This window comes from Neolamprologus brichardi, chromosome 22 (assembly GCF_056152115.1).
Source record: "Neolamprologus brichardi isolate AB-2024 chromosome 22, ASM5615211v1, whole genome shotgun sequence".
In the NCBI taxonomy this organism is placed as follows: Eukaryota; Metazoa; Chordata; class Actinopteri; order Cichliformes; family Cichlidae; genus Neolamprologus; species Neolamprologus brichardi.
Genome location: NC_142124.1, coordinates 16,826,108 through 16,849,702, shown reverse-complemented (window position 1 = coordinate 16,849,702; position 23,595 = coordinate 16,826,108). Strand labels below are relative to the sequence as shown.

Below are 23,595 nucleotides of genomic sequence, written 5' to 3'. Positions count from 1 at the left end.
ATCTAATTCTCAGGAAAATTGCACAAGGCTGCTAAGAAGCTGCTGGATTTGCAGGTTTCTGTTTGAACTTTTTGCACAGGTCTTTCTCGGCCCTAAGTGCGTTTGCCAAGTGCAGCACATGATCGGAGTCGACCAATAGTAATACTACTCGGTCCCGTCTGCTCCAGCTTTGGAAAAGAGATTTGTAGGGTTTTATTGTTGTTATTTACTTCTAATCTTCTAAAACTGAGGCACAGTTTCATAATGCCTCGTAAAAGTAGTAAGCTTGTGTCCTGCACTCATTTAAATGGGTTTCTGTTTGTAAGCCCCGCAAGATGGAAAAAGCCTCGGATCAGTTTGTGTATTTTCTGTCAAAATTGGTGCACGGTGTGCACATGTTGAGAGATTTGTAACTGGCATTATACCTCTACCAAGCATAGCCCAGATCAATTGCTTCATACCTGAAAGCATATGTTCAATACATCATTTTGGGATAAACTGTGAAGTATGATGCGTCTCTAAGGCATTTTTCTCTGTAAAGCTGATAAACAAGAAACCCTGATGCATTTCTCATGATTTCTTTTATTTTTGTTAGTCTCTAATGTGGAACTTAGCATTTGGAAAATCATGCAAATCTGAATTTTTAAATTCAGGGTACCACAGTACGTCTTTGGCACCTCTTGTACAGACATGTAACTGAAAGCCATTTTAGTTTTTTTGTTCCAAAGTAGAATGATTCATGACAGATTTCCAACATTTGTGCGTGACTCAGAATGAGGTGGATCTGCCAAAAATAGTGCACGTCTGTGTCTGACTACCTGAACTTTAATTAAGGATCGCAAAGGTTTGTTTTAGGTGCTGCGCAAAGGCTGCTGAAGGTAAATGAATCGTGCTGCTCCAAAATAAATGAATGGTAATTGTAATAACTGACATTTGGAATTGATTGTTTAACAAAAAAACAAACATGTAAAGCAAACATATATTTATTTAACATGAAATACAGAAAATTAAGCATTTCTGTAATAATGTAATCTGTAAAACATCTGTCCTTTGAACAGATGTGTTTGCTGTTCTGTGTTTGCTGAGTCCTGGAAGAGGTAACTGGCATCTGAATTCCCTGAGAGCTATTTTTAGTGGTTCCAGTATTTGCAGATCTGCAACTTTTCTGTGAAAAGTTCCAAGATCACAAATCAATGGACCAGATCATCTTTTAACACTGGAGGTGCAGTGAAAGGTTTAAGAAATTCTGGTCTTGCACAGAATAGCATAGTGATAGAAGCAAGAAAGAAAAAAACCCAAGCAAAACAAAAAAAGAAGCAAAGAAAATAAATAAATACTGTGCTATTTTCGAAGTAATATCTCAGATAGAAGCATTTTGCAATTCTATAGCAAGGCGAGCATTATGACTGCAGAATTTATTGTAATGATGCCTTTCAATCCCCCCTGGATATTCTTAATCCTTTAAATTGATCCTTTAATTTGTGCTCGCGTAAAAAGCTCAGGGTAAGATGTTCTTAAAATATGCAGTACTACATAGCAAAAGCAGTTTGAATTCATAATCAGCTAGTTTACATTAAAAGCTGACATATATCACATATCACATTCACACAGATGAGACATGAGGGTATCTTTCAGCAGTTAGTGGACACCCACTGAAGCAATAGGGCGCTTTATTTTTTAATATTTGGGGTGTTCTGGATGTGCTGTTATAACATAATTATGCAAAGCATCAAGTAAACAGCATTTCAGTCATTTTTTTGTTCTGCCAGCACGAGTAAGTGGTTGGTTCCTGTACTCTCCTTCATGGCAGGTATCACCCAATTATTAAGCCAACTTATGGACCTGTTATCTTGTGCTGTATTTATGCACACATAATGGACACAGGGCTACAAGTATGTGTGCATTTGAGTGGCTGTGTGTGTGTGCTGAGGTGGGCTAAAAGGAACTGCAGTAATTTCACAGAGAAGAAGAACTGTGCGCCTGCCCCACTTTCAGTCTTTTAATCATGTATAGACACTCGGGGCGCTCCTCTGAGTAAGTGTGTGTGTGTCTGTCTCTGTGTTTGTACGGCACTCGTGGTGTGTGTGTGTGTGTATATGAAAGAGACTTACAGTATGTGTCAAGGGGGGAATGCACTTAGAATTCCCTGACCTCAGACGACCGTGTGTGTGTGTGTGTGTGTGTGTGTGTTTATTTTTTCTAATGCATGCATTTTTTTTCTGCACAGAAAGGCAGAAGCAGTCACTACTAAAACCTGCCCTCATTTAAACTTTCAACTTGCACTCTAAAAGTACTGACAGAATACAGCTAAATACAGTAGCTACAGAAATACTGTAAATGTTAAGGATGTCCTAGCAAGCCTACGCCTTCGTACTTAAAAACAAAAAACCTTGCAAAACAGATGTGATAAGAAAATTCACCATTTATATATTATCTAAAGCACTTCCTTACTTATTTAACTGGGGCCATTAACAGCTAAATACAAATCCCTAAGGGGTGTGTGCGTTTGAGTGAGTGCACATTAAATTTTTGGCCCCTCCAACTATGTAATCTCAGCATGACCTTGTAGCAGTTTGTAGCCCCATGGTGCCCATCCCTGTGACTAACGCCCAGTGTAACAAGCTGCCACAAGCAAATGTACTGTTATACCTTACAAGACCACAATATAATGCTGTCTGTAGCTGGACTACAAGCTCCTACATGCCTCTCTTGCCTGTGAAGTATTTGTGATATATACGTTGATAGCAAAAGGCCATACACCATTTTAATAGCTGACCTCTTTTAAAAATAGTGCCGTATTTAGTCCTCACTCTGTGGAAGTATTTGATCCATAAGTTCCTGTTCCAGAAAAGTGCGCACAGTGAAAGAGGAATTAAGGACCTGACAATATGCAGTTAATTTACAAGAACATGTTGGAGTTTAAACCAAACGTTTGTCCACCTTCGTCCTTGAAGGTACTCTCCATGGGATTAAGAAAACTAAAGAAAACAAACCAATTCATGTATTCAAATTTGATTAATTGCTACTATTAGAGTTTTCTCCAGTGTATAACTGCAGGGCTGAGGAGATTTCACACTAAGGCATGTTTGAGCTAAGCCCCTGGAGCCTGGAGAGCAGCACTGGACATCCAAGTATTGACGCCTTGTCTCACTATGGATTGCTAAGAGGCAGCAGGGTGTGGCCAACACAGGGTTAGGTACTCTGACCCTTTGACCTTGGTTATATAATTGACTGTCGCTCTGTTGTAGGAGTGAGCGGGAGCAGTCTTTTATGATGTGTCACAAGACAAACATAACTCAACAGTGACATAAAGCCTCAAGAAGCAACTGCGCTGACTTGAAATGTCACATTACTGTTGATGTCGAGCTCCATATTTAAGCTCCTAAAGGAGGGAGTGTGTTTTTTTATGGCTTTTCCCCGGGCCTGTGTTTTTGATGAGTTTGCAGGTGTGGACGCACATAATGCATGCTAAAAATACACACGTCACTTGCAGTCAAGGTTAAACAAAGATAACTGGACCTTATTTGGGTTAAGGGCAGTGCAGCATGTTGGAAGCGAGCCATGACCTGTCCCGCACGCATGCACGCGCTCACTCACACATCTCTCACACACATATAGTACACACACCTGTCAGTGTTGGCATCTGCTCAGTTCTCTTTCTTGTAGTCTCTCTGTTCCTTTGTCCTCTCTGTCTTGGTCACTTGGTCAGGGACAGCTGGTGGGGCAGTGTGAGCACCTGTACTTTTTATGTGTGTGCATCTTTTTGTGTGTGGTTAGGCTTATCAGTGTGGCTAGGAGGATGTATCTGCAGTGTCCCGGCCAAATGTCTGTGCATCAGCATGTGTGTATGTGTGTGTGTGTGTTCAGTGTGTGTTAAGTGAGCGTATGAGCACCTGTGCTGCCAGCAGGAACCTGCCACGGGCGTAGTGCTTCCTGACGTATGCTAGTGACTTCCTAAGGTCACGCTGTGAACCCCATAATAACTATTATCTTCTTAAAGTTGAGCACAGTGTCAAAAGAGGGATGGTAAAGTATTTGGTGCAGGACAGATAACGCCTAATATGTGCACAATTATTTTTGATGTGTTTTCTTTGGTTGAACTTTGCTTTGACACTGTGTTTTGTTTTCTACAGTGTCAGTGTCCGCACAATGTCAGCACTACCCTGAGGGCAGGCCACGTGCACACACTTCTGGTGTCAGGTCTGCCTTATGTTCAAAATAGGGCTGCCACAAACGATTATTTTGATAGTCAACTAGTCACCGATTAATTTTGCGATTAGTTGACAAATGAGATGCATTCATTGGAAGTAAACTACAGCTTATTGCACCAGCAGCATCTGCTCTTATATAACTATCATTAGCTTACAGCTTTAAGTGTTTAAGGTATGTGCTAACTAAAAATAAAGACAAGATGATAGTTTATTAAATTTTAATGAAATTTGCAGATTGTTTCGGTGAAGTTTAATAAACTCCTTGCTATCTAAAATATAACGGGACATCGGAGTATATTCTCCAGCATCTCACACTTCTGATAATCATTTATCATTTATTCAGCTGTGTAAAAACTATAACTTTGATCTCAGCCAAACCGATTTATTCAGGAACAAATAAAATACTAAAAAAAAAAAAGCCAAACAATAACATTTTTAAGTTATCTAAGTGACTTATATGTCATGTTGGGTTTGAAAACGATTTGCCAGGAGTCCGGTGTTCTTACGGGCTCTAGTGAGCCTAGCCCCCGGCTAGCTATCGAGCTAGTGGGTAACAGACGTCTCCGAAAACGTCGGAGCGCTTTTAAAAATATGTGGCGTCTTGATAAACTGAACAGATATTAGAGGTTTACACAGCTACATTCTCGCCTGAACATGTGTTAAATGTTTATTTTGTGACCCAGAAAGAATAATAAGAGTAATATTAACACTAACTAGCTGCCGCCATTGTTGGAAACTGAGCTGGGCTGCGCTATGAATTCTGGGACACTGCTTCTTCTTCTTCGGGGTTTAACGGCAGCTGGCATCCTTGTACATGCAGTGCTGCCATCTTCTGTTTCAGTCCGTTATTACACTCTTAAATCCTGCTACTTATTCCTGCGTCTTTTGTGATCTTACAAAACTTCAAACAACGCGTCGACTATTAAATCAGTCGTCGACGATTTTGATAGTCGACGTAATCGTGACTAGTCGACTAATCGTGGCAGCCCTAGTTCAAACCAGAAACTGAGATTTTCGGTCATTTGTAAGGATGAATCTTTTTTTTTTTTTCAAAAACAACTTAAACTTAGTCAGCATACAAAATAGTTTCAAACAAAGCAGTTGTTAAATTAAAAGATTTAATACTGCCTGCAGGCCTTCATAATAAGATATGTATGTTTTTCTCCTCAAACTTTATCTCTCAGCCAATAGCTGTTCTTGTCAGCAGCTGTGTTTGACCCACTTCTATTCAACTCTCAAGCAAACATGCAAATAAAGTGTATGTAATGTTGTATTGCACGAGTATCCCGTGGTACATGTTTTTTTTCTTTAGATGGAGCAATTACATAAGATGCCTTATGCCAGACTAATTTTCCTTATCATTTCCTGCAGCTTTGTCTTTTATAAATTCAGTTCCTGTACATTGAGACACCCCTAATTTCTTTATATTTTTTTTCCAAGGAGCCCACTTTTATATATTTTTTTAAGTGGTCTTGAGCAGCAGTTTTCAAGGCTTTCAGAAGGTTATGCCACTTAACACTGACCTATGAATGATTGAAGCATTAAAAACCAAAGAGTTGAACCGATCCAGGTATCCAGGTAGGTATAATTCAGCACTGAACCAATTTCAAATTGCATCTTCAGGCCCTTGTTATTAGCACCCTATTGCAAAAACGCATAATTTGTGCTTATTTCCTCAGATGAACTCTATTTGAAAGATATTTCCTCAAATAAGAGAAAATGCAGGCATTGCACACTAGGCTTCTGGGTGAAAGCCCTGTTACTACCTCATGTGACCTTCATTGGTCTCCTGCTGGGGAAAGGATGGTTCCTTCAGTACATATTAAAAAAATGTATTAGTAAAAAATAAAAATAGCCGTTAAAGCTGATAGATGAAGAGAGATTTGAGGTTTAGCTCTAAATGTTTGAGTGGATTCATCTTGTTTTCACGGCGCTTTTCACTTTTCTGGAAGATGCCACCCCAACATTTGGTCCGATCGTAGCGTAGTTTCTGTCCTCAACCAGTGAACTTTAACTTTGGCTTGTACAAGCAATTATAACTTCAAGAAGAAACGACTCTGTTGGCACGGCTAAAAGCATGACAGACAAGAAAAAGAGTAGAGGTTGACGCGTCATTCAGCACATTCTGACAGGAATGAAAGTGTGGGGGCGAGTGAGACTAAACGCTTGTGTCAAGGTGTTGAATGAGGTCTCTTGAAACCTGCTCGAACAGCAACAGTTTGGATCCGCTTTGCTCTCCTGTGGTAGAAAGTCCGTAATCCGGCCATTATACGTGTTGTCTGCCTGACTGTCAGATTACTGCTCGAGAGCGCGCCTGTAGCATTAATGCTGTTTGCTGTCCCCGTTCATATTTAACTCAGCTTTGGACTTAATTTTCAGTGGTGGGTTAGCTGGTTTTGAGCTCTCGTTCATATCGGCGTCTCCTATGTCTGGGTGCATCGAGCGTTCCACACGTTTCCAGAACACATGTGCTTGTTTGTGGTTGGGAGTGAGAGAGAAAACCTTTGCAGGGAATCAGTGGCAGAAGATTATTACTATGCATGCGTGGGTAGTTCTTACTGTACAGTATGTCTTTTAAATGTTTGGAAAAATTGCAATTGAAGTAGTGCAGTGTGTGTGTGCCCATGTGTACACCTTTGAAGTGGTTTTTTCTCGGTGCATGTGTGTTCCCTGTAGGTCTTCCTCCCAGCATATTCCCCTTATCCTCGTATTCGGATCTTAGGGAGGCGATCAAAGCCGGGCTCCCTGCGACTCCAGCGTCTCCAGGCTCTCTGTGCTAACGTGGCTCGACTGAGCAATGCTGAGCAATTCCCTGAGGTGGCAACTTGCGCTCCAGTGTTCAACGCTAGTGAACTCTGTCGGCTTCACTTGCACATGTTAGCTCTGTGCTGTACCAGCGTGCCATGCAGAGAAGACCGTTTGTTCACTTTTTCCTCTCTTTTTTCCCTCTTTCACCCAGTTTTCTTCTATGCAATTGCACTTTGGACTGTGTGTCTGCTCTGAATTTTGCTTCACCCCACCCTTCAGCTCACATCTCTGTCTTGTGTCATAGTGATGTTGTTATGTTGTGATGTGTTACCCTGGAGAATACTTGCATCAGTAGACAGAAAGAGAGTATATAAAAACAAAAAAAGAAGAAGGAAGGAAGAAAAAGAGGAAGATCTTAGGGGGGAAAAAGACAAGGTGAGAGTAGGACAGGAAGTAAGAAATGGATTATGTTGGATTTGATTAAACCTTTGTTAGTTTACTTTTAATTTTCTGGTTCAAGGACACGGCACCACATAGTAATCTTACCAAGGAACTGACACCACCAACACTGATATACAAAGTGTGTTTCTACTTGCTTATAGCTTCTTTTTTTTTTAAAGCCTTTTGTAAAATACTAAACACAACCTCAATGACTGACCTTCTAGTAAAGTTCTTTGTTAATATTATCATCTCATGGCTTTAATTAGTTTATTATTATTTCATAAGTGGTGTAACAACATCAGGTGACAATTAATGGCCCCTCCTGCAAAGGCCTAGTGGAGAGGCATTAGACAGTGAGTAAGTGCTTTCAACCTAAACCTCTGAAGCATTTCCCCAACACAGCCAGTTTCTGTTGGTGCCTCAATGCTGAGTGCTGACAAAAATATGTGCACGTGTGTTTTCATCTTAATTTACCTCTGTTGGTAATCTACCTTATGAACAGAGTGTTAGAGCATTGTTTGATTGCCATCTAGGTTTGCTGCTGTCACATCAACTTTATAGTGCATTATATTATATTTTTAAACGAGGTAGCACCATAAATAATGTAAGAAGTTCTGAGTGTGACTTGTGTGGCCTGACCAAGTTTTACAAATTTGATTTCTTTTTTTTATTTGGTATAGCCCAAAATCAGTGCTTGAGCCCATAAACTGAGCATGAAAGTTTTCACTCTTCCTCCTTGTGTCTCTGGTTCTCTTAGACCATAGAGGGACACAAACTGTCAGACCAGCAAATATAATCTCAGAACAGTTTGATGTGTATTTCCCTGCCTTTCCTAGGCTTCACACCCCTCACTATTTGTGGAACATCCCCGGGCCTCCCTGAGCCTGGTTCTGTTGGAGGTATCTGCCTTCCTTGCCACCGTCGCCAAGTGCTGGCTCACAAGTGTTTGTCACATCATTGGGTTTCACTGGCCAGCGATATTCTAGTCTCGACCTTAAAACACTGAATGCCTTGAGATTACTTTTTTGTAAAATCATGAAATTGATTTTGTGTCGACATGTGACAAAGTTTGTTTGTGAAAACAGCACACAAAGAAAGAAATTACTGTCCTCAAAGTTGCAAGACTCTCTTGATGAAAACAGTAATTTGATGTCACAGACATGGAGCTGTTGGTGTACTGCTATGTGCCTTTGTTGTTTTAACACGTTCATTTTAATCTAGATTAACCCTTTAAGTGACAAACGTTACACAAATACCCAAGCAAACTAACCGTTTGAGGCAGAGGTAGATTTCAGTATTGTGTGGGATAAAATGCTGCGGGCAGAAATAAATTTTGAAAGCCGCTGTTTGTCAACACTACTCTGACTCTCTGACTATAGTGTAGAGTTAAATTAATATTCGTGTTTCCAGGCAGCTAAAAAACATAAATAACTCATACATACCCCTCCTCTTTAAACAAACTGTAACTAAGTGGAAACACTGGAATTAAATATTCTAATCTCAGAATATTTTAACAATAGTGCTTCTGACATCTGACATGTCAGAAGCACCAATTACTGAGATATATATGGTGCATGTATGAATACTGCATGAATGGCAGTAAAGACATATCTGTGTTTGTCAGCAGGAAAAAGCCCGATCATCAGGTACACAGAAGCACATTTGGGACGCTTTTTAGAGTGCTACACTTTGACCCGCAGTTGTAGTGCTGAGGGTTGCTAAGTGAGTTGCATAACCAAGAGTTCATGTTCCTGTTACAGCTTCATTGTGTGTATGGGGCTCTTACTTTCTTTCACTGTCACTTGTTTCTTTTCATTTTTAGTTAATTTAGTTTTACTTGCATAATACTTAATGAATAGAATTGGAAAAGCAAAAATCTGTCATTGTTTTGCATGTAAGAATATAAAAGTTTCAATTTAATTCAAATGAGTGAAATTCATTTGGGGATATATTTGACTGGAACGTTACTTTTGCAGGACTTAAGCCATTTGGTCATAATTCCACCTCTCACATGCAGCCAATCTTACTCTTTTGGCACATTTCAAACTAGAAAAACTGCTTGTTTATAGGAGTGTATGTTGTGCAGAATAGCCAAGTACTACTCAATTTCAGCAGAGTTCACTTCCAAGGCCATCTGCCTTATAATGCCTTTGGATCCAGAGTTTTTGAACTTTGCAAAAAGTTCAAATCAAGTACAAAGACAACACAAATGAAGATGGCTTAGGCAGGAAATCAAGGACACATGGAGTTCCCTGCCAGCCTTTTAGGAGAGATTTATTACATTTATCATATATTGTATTAGGGTGATGGTGGGAGGAACACATCGTGTGAGAATACCAGAGTTAAATTGAAGTGACATGTAACAGAAATGTGCAAGCTTAGAGCTTTTATGGGAAAGAATGTTATAAAGTATGTAGAGCGTCTGCTTTCTTGTGTCCTCTTGCTTTAGCAGCAGCAGTACTGTTGCGCTCTTTATACATATATATTTAATTGTGTCATTGTGAGGGCACTCATCAATGCACAGTGCACTGCTTTTTTTATTATGCCTCTCATCCTGACCTTAACCATCACAGCTAGATTACAATCTGACCTTAACCCACAGTCCTAATCTAAACCGTGTCACCTGAACCTTTAACCTTGAGCTGTTCTCAGATATGCACCACAGTGCTGAACTTTTCTAAACATTACCCGACCGAGGTACACGCAAAAAGGCAAATGTCCAACGCACGTGGTTCGGACACACCGGGTCTTTAACCCGCTGCTTCTTTTAACCTGGTGCTCAGGTTGAAGCTCATATCGGTGCTCGCAAAGATATCACTAAAATTTGTCCCTGTCACACGTACGCGCACAGTCTCTGTGTGACAGAGGGACGCCAGGCAGGAGACCAATAAAAAAACAGGCTGAAAGGGGCAGTGCACAGTTTCACAGGTGCACATGGAGACACACACAAAGGCACAGACACACACATTGGGGCTGCCAGTATTATTGAGTGCCCTTTGCAACAGATGGAGAACTGAATCCGAGGCTGCTGAGTCAGAGGAAAATCTTGCAGTCGTAAGTGTGAGCATTTACAAACCTGTGCTTATGTGTAAACTTTTCACAATATTTAGAACACCCCCCATTTCCAAGAAGCACACAGGCAAGGTGAATCCAAGTGAAACCCCCCCACATTGAACAAAGAGGAACATTTGATGATTTAGTGAATGGAGACATTTAAACATCCCTATATCCTGATATTAAAAAAAAAAAAAAAAACGGGACTGAAAGATGTAAATTAATGGCAAAAAATGTCTGTTTATTTTGGATTGTTGACATGGGCAACAATAGACATGGACATGTTTTGAGACCATTTTCTGAGGATGTGTTCTGTATGTTTGCTCTGCTAATTAAGCTTTGAATCCGATTTTTGTATTGTAGGCAGACTAGTACTGCCATACTTTTCATGTCTACATGTATGTGTCACTCTTTCTTCTCATAGTATTTTTTACAACATCCAATACTGGGAAAAGGACTTGCACAGCTGATGTCCAACCATATATGTTAATAGCTTCATACTTTATTACAATGCATGTGCAGTTGTTGAAAATAACCACTTTCAAGGCTTTGTCTGCTTTAACTGGGGATAAAGGTGACTTTATTCATCTATAGGAAGTGCTTATGGGTGCGAAGAGCATGACAGCCCTAAATCTGGGGCTCTGAGGCAGATGATGAGCTCATGATTTGTGCATTTCAATCACTAATAAGCACGTATTTCCTCTTTGAAAGACCCTCACATAAAGTCATCTTTGGTAAAGTTGTTGTCCTGGCCTCTGTGTATGCTGTTGCTGTTTTTTGTGTACCTTTTCCCACGGCTGTGTGGCTTTCTGTGTGTATACGTGACTCTACGAGCTGGATGTACACACCATGTGTTTTGCTTCTTTCATATGCCTGGGTGCTTGTGTGTATGTGCTTGAATTTTGTGTTAAGTTAGTGCAAACAAAAACATGCATGCTTTAGTATCACTTTCTGTCCCCGGGGTCGGGGGTACTCTTGGTTGTCACATGATCGGCTGACCTGATTTTGTGTTGCTGAGTCAATGTGTTGTTTCGGGGTTCAAGTTAACGTGCGACTCGGCCCTGTGACCTTGGGACATGTCTTTGTCACTGTGGTAACAGCCTCGGGGGTTACTTAAAATAAGGGAGCACACTGGATGGGAGCACTAAGTGTTTCTCTATGTGCTTGTGCATCAAATTAGGCACTGTACCACATTTTATTTGCCCGGGGAACATTAACTCACTTCTTTTTAATGAACATCCTGCAACAAAGCCATAAAGTTGGATTCACACCTGGGCGATAAATGATGCAACAGCGCCCTGCTTTAGGTTATGGTGGAGTGCCACTACAGTAGTTGGGAATTAAGTGCTTTGCACAGAAGATGCAAAAGCAAGTGTATTGGTTGCCTGAGCGTTTGATGCAGGGAGCTTGAAAATGGAACTTATTTCCCTGAATGGTATGCATGCAGAGTAGGAAAGCAGAAGTGCGATTCTTTCGGTATTGCTTTAGACATAGCGACTCTCGATCAGAGCTTTCTGAGAAAATGAATTGTAGCGTAAAATTGTTTAACATTTCCAGGCTATGAGATGTGGTTTTCACAGAAATACTACCTTCATTATGAGGGTCTGCTCTCAGTTTACTAGAGACATTTGGTCAGAGAAAGAGAAACACTGTCCTTACTGGAAACTGAGCTAAGTTAATGCGCAAGAACTAAGTAGTTATGATTTTTGTTTAGAGAGGTAAAAAAAAGAGGACACGAGCCTCAAACCGTGTGTCTCATGTGGGTAAACAAAGCGTGGTTACCATGCTGATTTGGCGTCAGTGTATAAATAGCATGGGTGTTTGTTCTGAATAGTCTTCAGAGAGGGAGAGAGCACAACAGAAAAAGGGAAAAGCAGAGGAAGAATCACAAGTGCAGACATTTACAAATGCACATGGTTTAAAGACTTCTATTTAAATAAGGACTGGGATTTAGCAAGTACTACAGGCATTGTGTGTGTGTGTGTGTGTGTGTGTGTGTGTGTGTGTGTGTCAGCTTTGTCAAGAAAGGCAGTGGTAGCAATTACTCTGTCATAAACAACAACATATCTACAATTTTCCTCTTCAAATTGGCAAAACCATTTCTTAACACAGAAGGCAAGTGGAGTTTTCTTGTAATAGCAGCATCACCCTGCACCTCACTAATAGTTATTTATGTAGTTTCTCTTTGTTATTTCATGAAGTTTTATGAACGAAGATTGCTTCGCTATCAAGCTCATTGTTAACGTCGACCTGTTTTGCTCTTTTCCTGCTTCATATTTTTATTCCTGGACTGTATGAGACTTGCTTTGACTCAAGTTCATCCACTGTCTGCAACAAAATGTTTGAGCTGCTCTCGCTTGAAGGACACCCTCCCTCCAAGCTAACTTTCTTCTGAATGGCTGCCCCTCGTGAACAGGGGGGGCTACTAAGGCTACAATATTACAATTTAATGGATATTGCTTCTCTATGAGAGCTTAATGTTCGAAGAGTAGCAGTGTTTCTGCACAAAACTGAAATAATTAAGAGGAAAAGAATACTGAATGATTAAGCTGATTGTTGTACTTGCAGAGCACTGGATGTGGTTATTATGCTATGATAATTGAGCTAAAGTAAGCAATAACCCAGACCTAAATAATCTCAGAGGATGTAATATTGAAGAGAGAAATAAAAGCCTCTCTGTCTCTGTTTATCTGCAGGGAATTGTGACCACAACTGCCGACATACAGACGTGAATAGACGGCGCACACTTCTTCTTCCTTCCTTTCTGCTGGTGGAGAGATCAAGGCTTCACATCAGGAACTACGACTGCAATCCGTTGTCAGCTCTCAGCTGAGCAGAAGGCTCCACCTACTCGGCCAAAGTAGCTCTGCCTCCTATTCTCAGGTAGGATTCAAAGAGGATGGAGTCAGGGAGTCAGTTGTCTCCTTCCCCTCACACCTACCCAGTCACAGCAGATGGCTGTCCCTCACTGAGCTTTCTTCCTGTGAAAAGGGAGTTTTTCCTTCCCACTGTCGCTCCAAATGCTTCTTCATATGGGTTTTCTGATTGTTGTGAATTTTCTCTGTATTTGTATTTTTTTTTCTTACCTTACAATATAAAGGGCATGTTGTTGTGATTGGGCACCATATAAATAGAATTGAATTGAATAAATTGGATTGAATTAAAAAGACTTTTAACATGTATGTCTGCGCTTTATTATCAGGCAGATTCTGGTCCAGTTGATCTGTTATGATAACCGTTATGAATACACAAGCTAAGCTGCTATTAAAATCCAGTAAGACCTGTGGTGCCCGCACAGTCTATGGATATACATGCGTTAAGTTTTAATGGGTTAAATCCATCTGCTGTATTCAAGCTGTCGAGGGATTGTTTGTAGAGGAGGCATGTATTTTTATGCCAGATCAGCGGTAACCATGGAACCATGCACGGTAACATATAAGCATCGCTTATGGTTTATAGCATGAAGGATTGTGATTATTGACCAGTTAAACACAGTCACCACACAGTAACTACAGTAACCACAGTAACTTTTGCTTCATGAGATTACTATATGAGGAAGTTGAAGCTCCAGCAACACTTGGACTATGTAGGACAATTTAATTACTTCCCCCGTATTGCTTATTATAGATAACATTTTAAATAGTGTATGAGTACAGTACAAAAAAACAAAAAACAATCGTACAGCGCCTCAAACATCAACAAGCATGTGCTGGGTTTATGATATTATGGATTAGAGCCAGTCATTCTCCCTGGCAGTAAGTCCAGTGACATCTCATACATGCAGTTATAAGCAGGAAAAGTAATATTACAATATGAAATGTAGTTCTAGTACAGGTTTTGTTGTGTTGTAGTTTTCAACACTTAGTGTGTTCTTGAAAACCCACGCTAGAGACCTTGCACTGCGTGATTTATGTCACTGTGAACGGGGCAAAAACCAACAAACGATCCGAGAGCCTGTGCTAGGCGAGCTAGCTGCATGAGCCAAACTATTCTCCGACATGACCACACGTAGCAGGCTTTACTCCAGTTCAGAGGGGTGCGGTCATGGTACACTGACACATCTCTTCTCCGAGTATATCAAGAATCAGTTATATGTTGTTGGTTCACTGTGCAACCTACGTGAGTCTGAACCAAACGAGTCGAGCTGCAGGTATGAGAGCAGATGGATCGGGCCTGTCCTTTTTCTTTTCTTCTTTTAATAGCAGTTTTCCTAAGATCTGAGGTACTTAGGTGTGCTTTGGGTGTATGTGCGTTTCTGTGACTCAGAGGATAAACTTCTTTGAATGGAACTGAGCTCCTGTCCTTCTCGCCGCCCTCCTTCATGCTTTTTGACTTTTGATTTTCTCGTTTTCACTCTTCACTTTCAATGGCCCATTGTGACGTCCCTCAACTCCTTCTCCCATCAATATTGCCTTTCTCTCTCTCTCTCAGTTTCACTACCCATCCTCTAGCTGAAGAAGCTTTCCGCTCTTTTCCCTCTTACTGTATCCTCGGCCGCTTGTATTGAAGCTTCTCTGCCAGCCCTTTATCGCCGTCTCGCCAGCTGCATGTTGAAGCTCCATTCTCTCCTATGAGGGATAGCAGGATGAATAGAAGGGCTTACTGAGGGAAAGAGCGAGAAAGCCAATCCCTGCTTTTTGTCTCACTGAACATCTTTTACTGTCTTCCTCTCTCTCCTCTCCCTGTCCTAAACTCTTCTGTGACCAATACCGTCACCGCTTTCTCCTGCTGCTCATTCTGCCTGCTCTGTGAGAGGGGCTGTTGTTGTTATGGGATAGTTGTAGACACAGACAGTATAGAAAGCTAGGATTTTTTTGTACCAGTTATTTAAAAAAATATATCATAAAACCCAAACATGATTTTTGGTTCTCGTCCCAGTTGCAGCGTGCCGCCGGCTGCTGCAAAATAAGTTTTTGTTTATCGCCCCTCAGCGTACGGTTATACTCGACTCACCAACAGCATCATTTTATTTTTGCTGTGAGCTACTTCAGGGACTTGCTTCATACCTCTACAAATATGTTTTGAAGTACAGACTAATTAGCTTATTAAATTAACATTGTACCAATTTATAGAGGACTAGTTTTGTGGATGGGGTGGGAGGAGTGTAAGGATAATAAATCAAAAGGTAAGATAAAGAAGAAACAAGGTTGATAATTGGGGAAAAAAAAGTGAACATAAAGTAGCCTTTTTGGATATTTCTTTTCTCTAAAATTCAGTCGCTCCCTGCTCCCCATGTCCTCTTCTCTTCCTCTTTCTTCAGCCGTCATTCTCGCTGACTGGAAATTACACATTTCACTCCCCGCTGCTTTCTGCTCTCTCTCTCTCCATTGTAAATTCACTGTTGACAGTTGCCTTTCTCTGAACACAAAGTCTCAGAAATGAGCAGATGGAGGGGTGACAGCCTAAAAGCTCAAACAATGACACTGGGCGGCAAGTCGCCGTGGCTGTCGGTGTACCATATAGAGACTGCCAGCTATAAAGAAGCTAAAGATGTAGAATCAGAATGAGAACGCATGACATAAATCAACTAAAATTTATGTGAAAACATTTGACACGTGGCTTATGTTGTATCATGTGAGTCTAAGAGGAGAATAAGCTTATGTTACAACACAGCTAACAAAGAGGTACCCAGCTGACAAGTGACATGTACACCTCACCTGTCACTTCATTAGGTACGCCTTGCTATTACTGGGTTGGACCCTGTTTTGCATTTAGAACTGCTTTAATCCTTTATAACATACATTTAACAAAGTGCTGGAAACGTTCCTCAGAGATTTTATAGGGTCACACAGTTGCTGCAGATTTGTCGGCTGCACATCCATGACGCAAATCTCCCGTTGTTCCATGTTCCACCCGATTGAGATCTGGTAACGGTGGAGGATGTTAGAGTGCAGTGAACTCACTGTCATGTTCAAAAAACAGTTTGGGATGATCTGAGCTTCGTAACATGGTATCCTGCAGGAAGTAGTCATCAGGAGATGGATACATTGCTACCTTACAAAGCTACCATAGAGTGGGAGGCGAGGCACACCCTGGACAGGTCGCCAGTCTGCCGCAGGGCTAACACCGAGACAGACGTCCATTCACACACACATTCTCACGTCTTTGCACTGTGGGAGGAAGCCAGACATCGGTGCCTGAATTCCGACCTTAATATCTGAATCTTGGAACAGAAATCGAAACTCATCAGACCAGACAACTTTTTTGCAGTCTTCTGTTTATCATTTTGATGAGCCTTTGTAAATCGTAGCCTCAGTTTCCTGTTCTCAACTCACATAAATGGGACTGCTGTAGCCCATCCACTTCAAGGTGCTTTCAGAGATTCTCTTCTGCATGTCTAGAGCGTTATTTGAGTTACTGTTGCCTTCCATTCAGCATGAAGCAGTCTGGTTATTCTCTTCTGACCTCTGGCATTAGGAAGGCATTTTTTAGACCGTTCTCTGTGAACTCCAGAGATGGCTGTATGGGGAAAATCCCAGCTGACTGGCAGTTTCTGAAAAACTCATATCAGCCCATCTTTTACCACGCCACGTGCAAAGTCACTTAAATTACCTTTTGTCCCCATAGTGACGCTCAGTTGGAAGTTTGTAGGTTGTCTTGGTCCTCCAGATGGGTGGTGACCATGGTGGCCATTTAGAAGTCGGCCATCTTGGATACAACTTTAGTTTTTTCCATAGGAAGAGGGCCATGTGACACATCAAACTTATTGGTAATGTCACAAGAAAAACAATGGTGTGCATCATATTGATCTGCTCATTCATTTTGTTTTCGGGGCCTGTTTGCAAAATGCGCTTGGCTTTCATTAAATTATTGCATGGAAGGGTTAAACTTATTTATGTCTTGCAGGGGGAAGTCTGACAGCTTTATGTGGATTCAATCAATTTTTTACAGATTGATTAATTTTTTTATTTGAGACTGGAATTACTCCTACCCACTCTCACTCTTGTTCACGGTTAAACTCAATGCTGCCTACAGCAACAGCTCACAGTAATCTCGGAGATGTCAAATGACTAATTAACCCAGTGATGCTTTCTGTAATACAGTTTCACAGGAGCCTCTGGATATCCAGCAATGCCAGGGGCTGTGAGTCCTTGAACAAATGCTCAATATATAAAATAAGCCGACCCAGTCCCTTTTGTTGGTCACAGGCTAAAAAGTTTATTGCCAATTACGTGTCACTTGTACAATACGAGAATGTAATTAACATCAACTCCTCTAAAGTAAGAAATCTAGTAGATCTGGGGCACAGTGCTGCCATGAGTATGTACACAAGTATATAGAGAAGTCATCCCTTCTATGTGTGTGTTTGTGTGTGCGTGAGAGGGAGGATGGATTTCCCCTTCTCTGTTTTCTTGTAATCGCTACGCTCTGCTTTATTTGATCTGGGCCCGACTCTCATAGTAGAATTGAATTGGGTTTGGAGAGCACGGGAAACACACACAGACACACACACACACACCTGAGAGTGCCAACTGCAACAACAGCTGTCACGAATTATAGTGACAGAGAGCAAACGAGAAGAGGGACAGCGGGAAATTAAGGTAGAGTTTTTAGAGTGACCAGATATTATGGTGGTATCTTTGCATCCCTTTTGATGTTGATAGAACAATTAGCTGATAAGTAAGATCATATCTTTCTCTGTACTTCTGCTCTTTCTGCTTTATATGTCTTTTGTCTCGCTGTCTTTGCTCGTCATGCCGCCGCTCTCCACAAAAACACTGACGCACACACACACACTTGAACTGCCTCTGCACACTAAACAGTTAGTTAATTACCTTGCTCAGTGTTGTTGAGTTCATCCAGACTGAATTACTGAGAAGAGAGGATAAAGGTAGAGAGCAGAGGAGGCAGAAAAAAGAAGTGAAGTGTGTGTGAATGAATCGATATAAAGAGAGACATTCACAATTGGAGGAGCGACCTGATTTGTATACGCAAGAGAGCAAAGAAAAAGGAACAAAACTTATTTGAATTTTTCATCCAAGTCTGTTCTTTTCCAAGTAAAAAGCCTCAAAATTTGGTAAAGAAACGTTTGTACGTACATTTCAGATCATTTGAGAAATGCAGCTTTGTCTGATTCTTACTTTACCCCCTAGAACTTGCTTGTTTTTATACAGTAGCTGTAAAGATGTTGAAGTCTGACTTAATAATCAATCCACCTATTAGTTAATGAGGTCAGTATAATTACCTATTTTTATGGATGTTTATGTGCATGTTTATTTTGTTTGTCTCTTTTTTACATACTGAGGTTGTGTAAAAGTATTGAGCCGGCCCTCATTTCTTTATATTTCACCTCCAAGGAGTCAGACTTTCTTGAACAATATGTCTCTGAAGGCCTGTTTTTCTTCGCTGCATTTTCACTAATTTCATGAATTTCAGCTCAGTCCTTGTTCTGGACCATTTTAGAGTCGAAAATCAGCCTTTGCTACATTTTTTTCTGACACACTCATTTCACTAGCCCCTCAGTTGATCCATCCACCGTTCACTGAAGCTTCAATAGAAGTAGAAGGCCTTGGATGTATTCCCAGTTACACTGAACCGAAAATCAGTGGCAACAGGCTGGATGGAGTGACTGATATAAATTTGAAAATTTTGTTTCAAAATGTTGTAAATGTGTAGGGAGCGTCTACAGCTGTCTGTAAAACACGGTGAAGGCTCTGTCATGGTTTGGGGCTGGATTTCAGCCAGTGCTGCTGCTGGTCAAACTGTAAACGCAGACCCCAACCGCAGCAGATGGCCCCGCCCCTCCTTGAGCCTGGTTCTGCCGGAGGTTTCTTCCTGTTAAAAGGGAGTTTTTCCTTCCCACTGTCGCCAAAGTGCTTGCTCATAGGGGGTCATATGATTGTTGGGTTTTTCTCTGTATCTACTGTACAATATAAAACGCCTTGAGGCGACTTTTGTTGTGATTTGGCGCTATATAAATACAATTGAATTGAATAGAATTGAATTGAAGTACGGTCAAATTTTAATCCACTCTACACTGCCAATGCAGTAAAAGCATAGTTGGATAGAAAAACACACAATGGAGCACTATCAGTCATGGATTGGCCTCCCCGGAGCCCGGACCTCGACATTATCGAAGCAGTGTGTGATCATGGTGACAGAGAACAGAACAAAAGGGAGAAACATCCAACATCTGTGAATGTCCTTCAAGAAAACTGGAAACTATTCCTAAAGAATGCTTGGAGAAATGACGAGAAAGCTGCCTAATAGAGTTCAGGCTGTGTTTAAGAATAAAGGTCGTCACACCAAATATTGACTTTCAAGCTTTCACAATTGTACACTGAATCGCTAAACCTCAAAGACCTTTACACAGTATTGTATTATACTTTCACCTGCAGCTGCCAGAAGAATGGGTTACATGCTATTTAAATGGTATCAAGATATGTATTTAACTAAAATGGGTGGGTGCTATTAGGTTAAAATACTTTATAGTTATAGCAGCTACTGCCAGCATTTTTTTTATGTGTATAAATGGCTAACAGGAACCATAATCTACTGAGATAAATGATCCAGTTTTATTTGGTTTGGTTGTACCTCCGGAAAGCATCTGAGGAATGCATGTGGGGAAAAGAAAAAAATCCTGACGCTTGGGCCTATTCGGGGTCAACTCGGATCCAGTGGGCCGCTGGGCTTGTAATACACTGGCAGAAACCCTGCTGTACAGTACGACAGTGTATTTGAGCGAGATCACCCTATAACATCCTGACTGTACATGAAAGTGAAATGTGAAAATGTCATTTGGAGCTGTGGGGTATTGACTGTAATCGGTGTGGAAAAACATGGCGCTGTAGGTCATTACTAATGAGCCATACGCATGCTGGAACATTCAACGTGCTGAGGGTGGATGCCTGCATCTTCATCTTTGCTGTGTACTGTGTCATTGTGAGCATGGCTTAATATATCTAAACATTTACTCTTAAATGTGTATGTAAGGGTGGATGAACTGTGTGTGAGAGAGATTTTTATTCAGCGTGGGTGCCATTATTCACATAAGTGTACTAGTCTCTGTTTGGTGTGATTAAGTGGGCTCTTCTCAGCTTAAACCCACTTTTGTTGCTCTTTTCTTTGTTTTCTCTTGATTCCCTTCTGCTTTATAGCATTAAGCAGTGAGTAATGACGGTTGACATCATCTCTGGCTAGGCTAGTCTGACTAATTGGCCAGAGCAATCTGATTGCATTAGATGTTATTCCTTCAGGGCATTCCCTGTCTTCCGCGCCTGCTTTGAAAGATATCCCTCATTGTTTGCATGGAGCAACATATTACTTTTGTGCGGCGTTAGGGTTTTGGCTTTATTGTATTCATAGCAGGGTGAAACAAACTGCATCGGATGTGAATTGGTACGTTTGATTTATGGTTTGTGTGTTTTAACCCGAAACATGAATAATTTTAAAAGCGGTGATTGCTGTCGAGCCCTGACTCGTCTCGTTAATTGCTATCATCTAGAATGCACGTCTCAGGACACCTCAAGGATATTACAAACGCACTACCGGGACGCTAATATACCGCTGAAATGTCTTTGGTTATTGTGCGGATGCTCTGGGTGCTCGTGCGAGAAAGCAATAAAAGTTGAAAAATGAAGTTGTGCTTTAGATTTACTAACAGCCATAAGAGCCGCTCATCTCTCTTCGCCTCTCTCCACGTATTCTCCCATTCTTGTCTCCTCCACAGAACCTGCTTTAAGAGCCACCTTTTCAAGTGAAGTAAAATGATTATAGTAATGGACGCCCACCCCCTCCCACTCCAACCTCTCTCTTGCTCTCCTTCACAGCTGCTGCTCTGTACATTCTGTTCTGTACATTAGTGTAGCCCATGGGATGCCCTCTCGCTCTCTTCTCTCTGCAGCTTAATGCAATCATACCTCCTGTATAAGTGTGCTGTGAGAGATGGAGAGAATCGAGAGGAGCGACGAGGGAAAAAGGGAAGGCACAGGTGGGTGGCAAACTGGCAAGAGTGATCACATCATAGGATGATAATTACCTGCAGAAAGGAATCAGAAGTCATGCAAATTAGATAATTGACAGGTTTCCCTGTCAGTCACGGTAGGTCTGTACTTTCTTGGAACAAATGCCATCTGTACGATTAATTTCCTGTTGCCTGTGTGATGTTTTGATGCACTTTTTTGTGTGTCTGCAAGATCGCATTCAAGCAGCAAAGAAAAAGGAATCAAATAAAGTACAAAATAGTTCCAGCCACTGCTAATAGCTAGCACAGTTCAACCCCAAAACCAAACTTATAGTTTGGCATTCAGCGGGACAAAATGCAGGCGAACTGAATAAGTTCAAAGGCAACTGAAAACATGCAGGCACACTTCTTATCTGTTTTTATGCCTGGATGTTCTGAAATGGTCAGAAGTTCACAATGACAAACACTTCTCTCCAGGAGGAGCTGAGCTCAATTCAGCAACTTCAGCTTTTAGTGAGATGAATGAGCATGGCCTTTGTGGTGCCTGGGAAGTCTTTATGCTGAGACCTATAGAGAGTTTATTGCTTTTACAACAAGGCTGTATGATAAAGTGCCATCTTTGTCGCCACCCACACTCTCCCACTCACTATCCCCCCCACATACCTCACTGTCTCTCTGTTACTGCACCTCTGAGTCTTGTTCCCTTTGTTATCGCCTCCTTTTTTTCCTTTTACCTCCTTGTCAACTTTCCCATCATTTTTCTCCCTTTCATCTTTCCAAGTGTCCTGACTTCCCTTTCAGCTTCTCTCGTTGTTGACTTTGTCTCCCTTTCTTCACCTTGTCTCTCTTTGGTTGTGCTTTTATTTTAATGCTGCTATATAATATCCATTCCTAACCTCTGCACTAGTAACGGGATCAATCTAGTTCTTCAGGTGAGCTGACTTACCTTTTCTAAAAAATCTTTTGAGCACACAGGAAGAGCACAGGAAACCAAAATATTTTCTTGAAAACAAATGTTTTCCTGTGGGAATCCTACTGACTGTATTTGAGAGGAAAAAAAATCACCATTATTCTTGTTCTCAAGAGTGCTGTTTATACCAAGCCTTCATGAAATAGTGTGTACAGTGTGTGTGGCAGGGCTGATGGATTGCCACTTACCAATATCCCTAATACTCCACAGTTATGCCGCTGTACTCCATCCTTTTATGTGTGGAGAGGTGGAGGCTAATAGCCCATTGAGCTAAACTGGTTTTCCTTCACTTGGGGGGGGGGATGTAGTGAACTCAGGGCCCTGTGGTTTCCTGAATTGTATAACAATGGCAGATAGGCCTTGGCTGAGGAATTTTAATGGAACAGTGGAGGGTGATAGCCAGCAGACATTATTCAACACAGCCACCTGAGACATGCTCAGACTTTGCACCCCTAGAAAAAAAAACTACTGTCATTCAGTTTGGATCTTTTTGTGGGTCTCTGATTGTTTAATTTAAAGTTTTGTTCCCCCCCAAGAATGTCCTTTTTATAAATATCCTTGCAATCTTTTTCAATTCAGGGTTGCAGGGTCACTCAGCTGTCACAGAGTGAGAGGCGGGGTACAGGTTACCAGTCCATCGCAGCGCTATAATATAATATAGCCAATCAAAAAGATCATTCATTTACCATCAGATAAAAACAGTTTGCTACTTTCTTTTTTTGGATATGGGAAGAGAAGATAAATTACTCTCATCATTAGAGATATTCTGAATCTTTTACATAATATCTTCTTGTAGGTAGCCATGCATATCCATGCTTAATTGTCTGTTATATTCTAAATGAGACCATCATTTACACCCCTTAGGAAAATGTTTCCTGGGGTCATAAATGACATGAGATGTAAGGACGTTTTCTTTAAGATGTCTTTATAATCAACCGGCCGAGTCACCTCCTCCTGGGACTTTTCAGACCTAGAAAATTCTCAACATACTTTCTCTGCATCACTCAAAGAGATCATGCCACCTACTCATGTGACAATTGTTTGTGCTTATGGACGGTTTAGAATCACCAGTTATGTATGTGTGGATTGCCTGAGGAAGGACCTTCTTGCTGTGGGGCTAACCACTTCATCATCATATGATCTTTGCCTTTTATTTTATTATTGTGTAAAATTAGTTGGCTTCTTAATGTATAAAAAGTATTTAAGGTCCTTTACATATCATCAGAATTTCTCCTGTAAATAAAATCTGTTGGTTATGTTGAAACCCCCCAAATTTATTATGAATCCAT

General features: G+C 41.0%; 1 protein-coding gene across 2 annotated transcripts in view; it reads left to right on the top strand.

Annotated features, from left to right (window-relative positions):
• The window catches only part of atxn1a (ataxin 1a), a 93,077-nt gene that overhangs the window by 13,283 nt on the left and 56,199 nt on the right, over positions 1–23,595 (top strand). For both annotated transcript variants that reach the window (XM_006787870.3, XM_035906570.2), the window contains exon 2: positions 13,130–13,316. The gene's annotated coding sequence lies outside the window, so the exon portion shown is untranslated. The remainder of the gene's footprint in view (positions 1–13,129; positions 13,317–23,595) is intronic.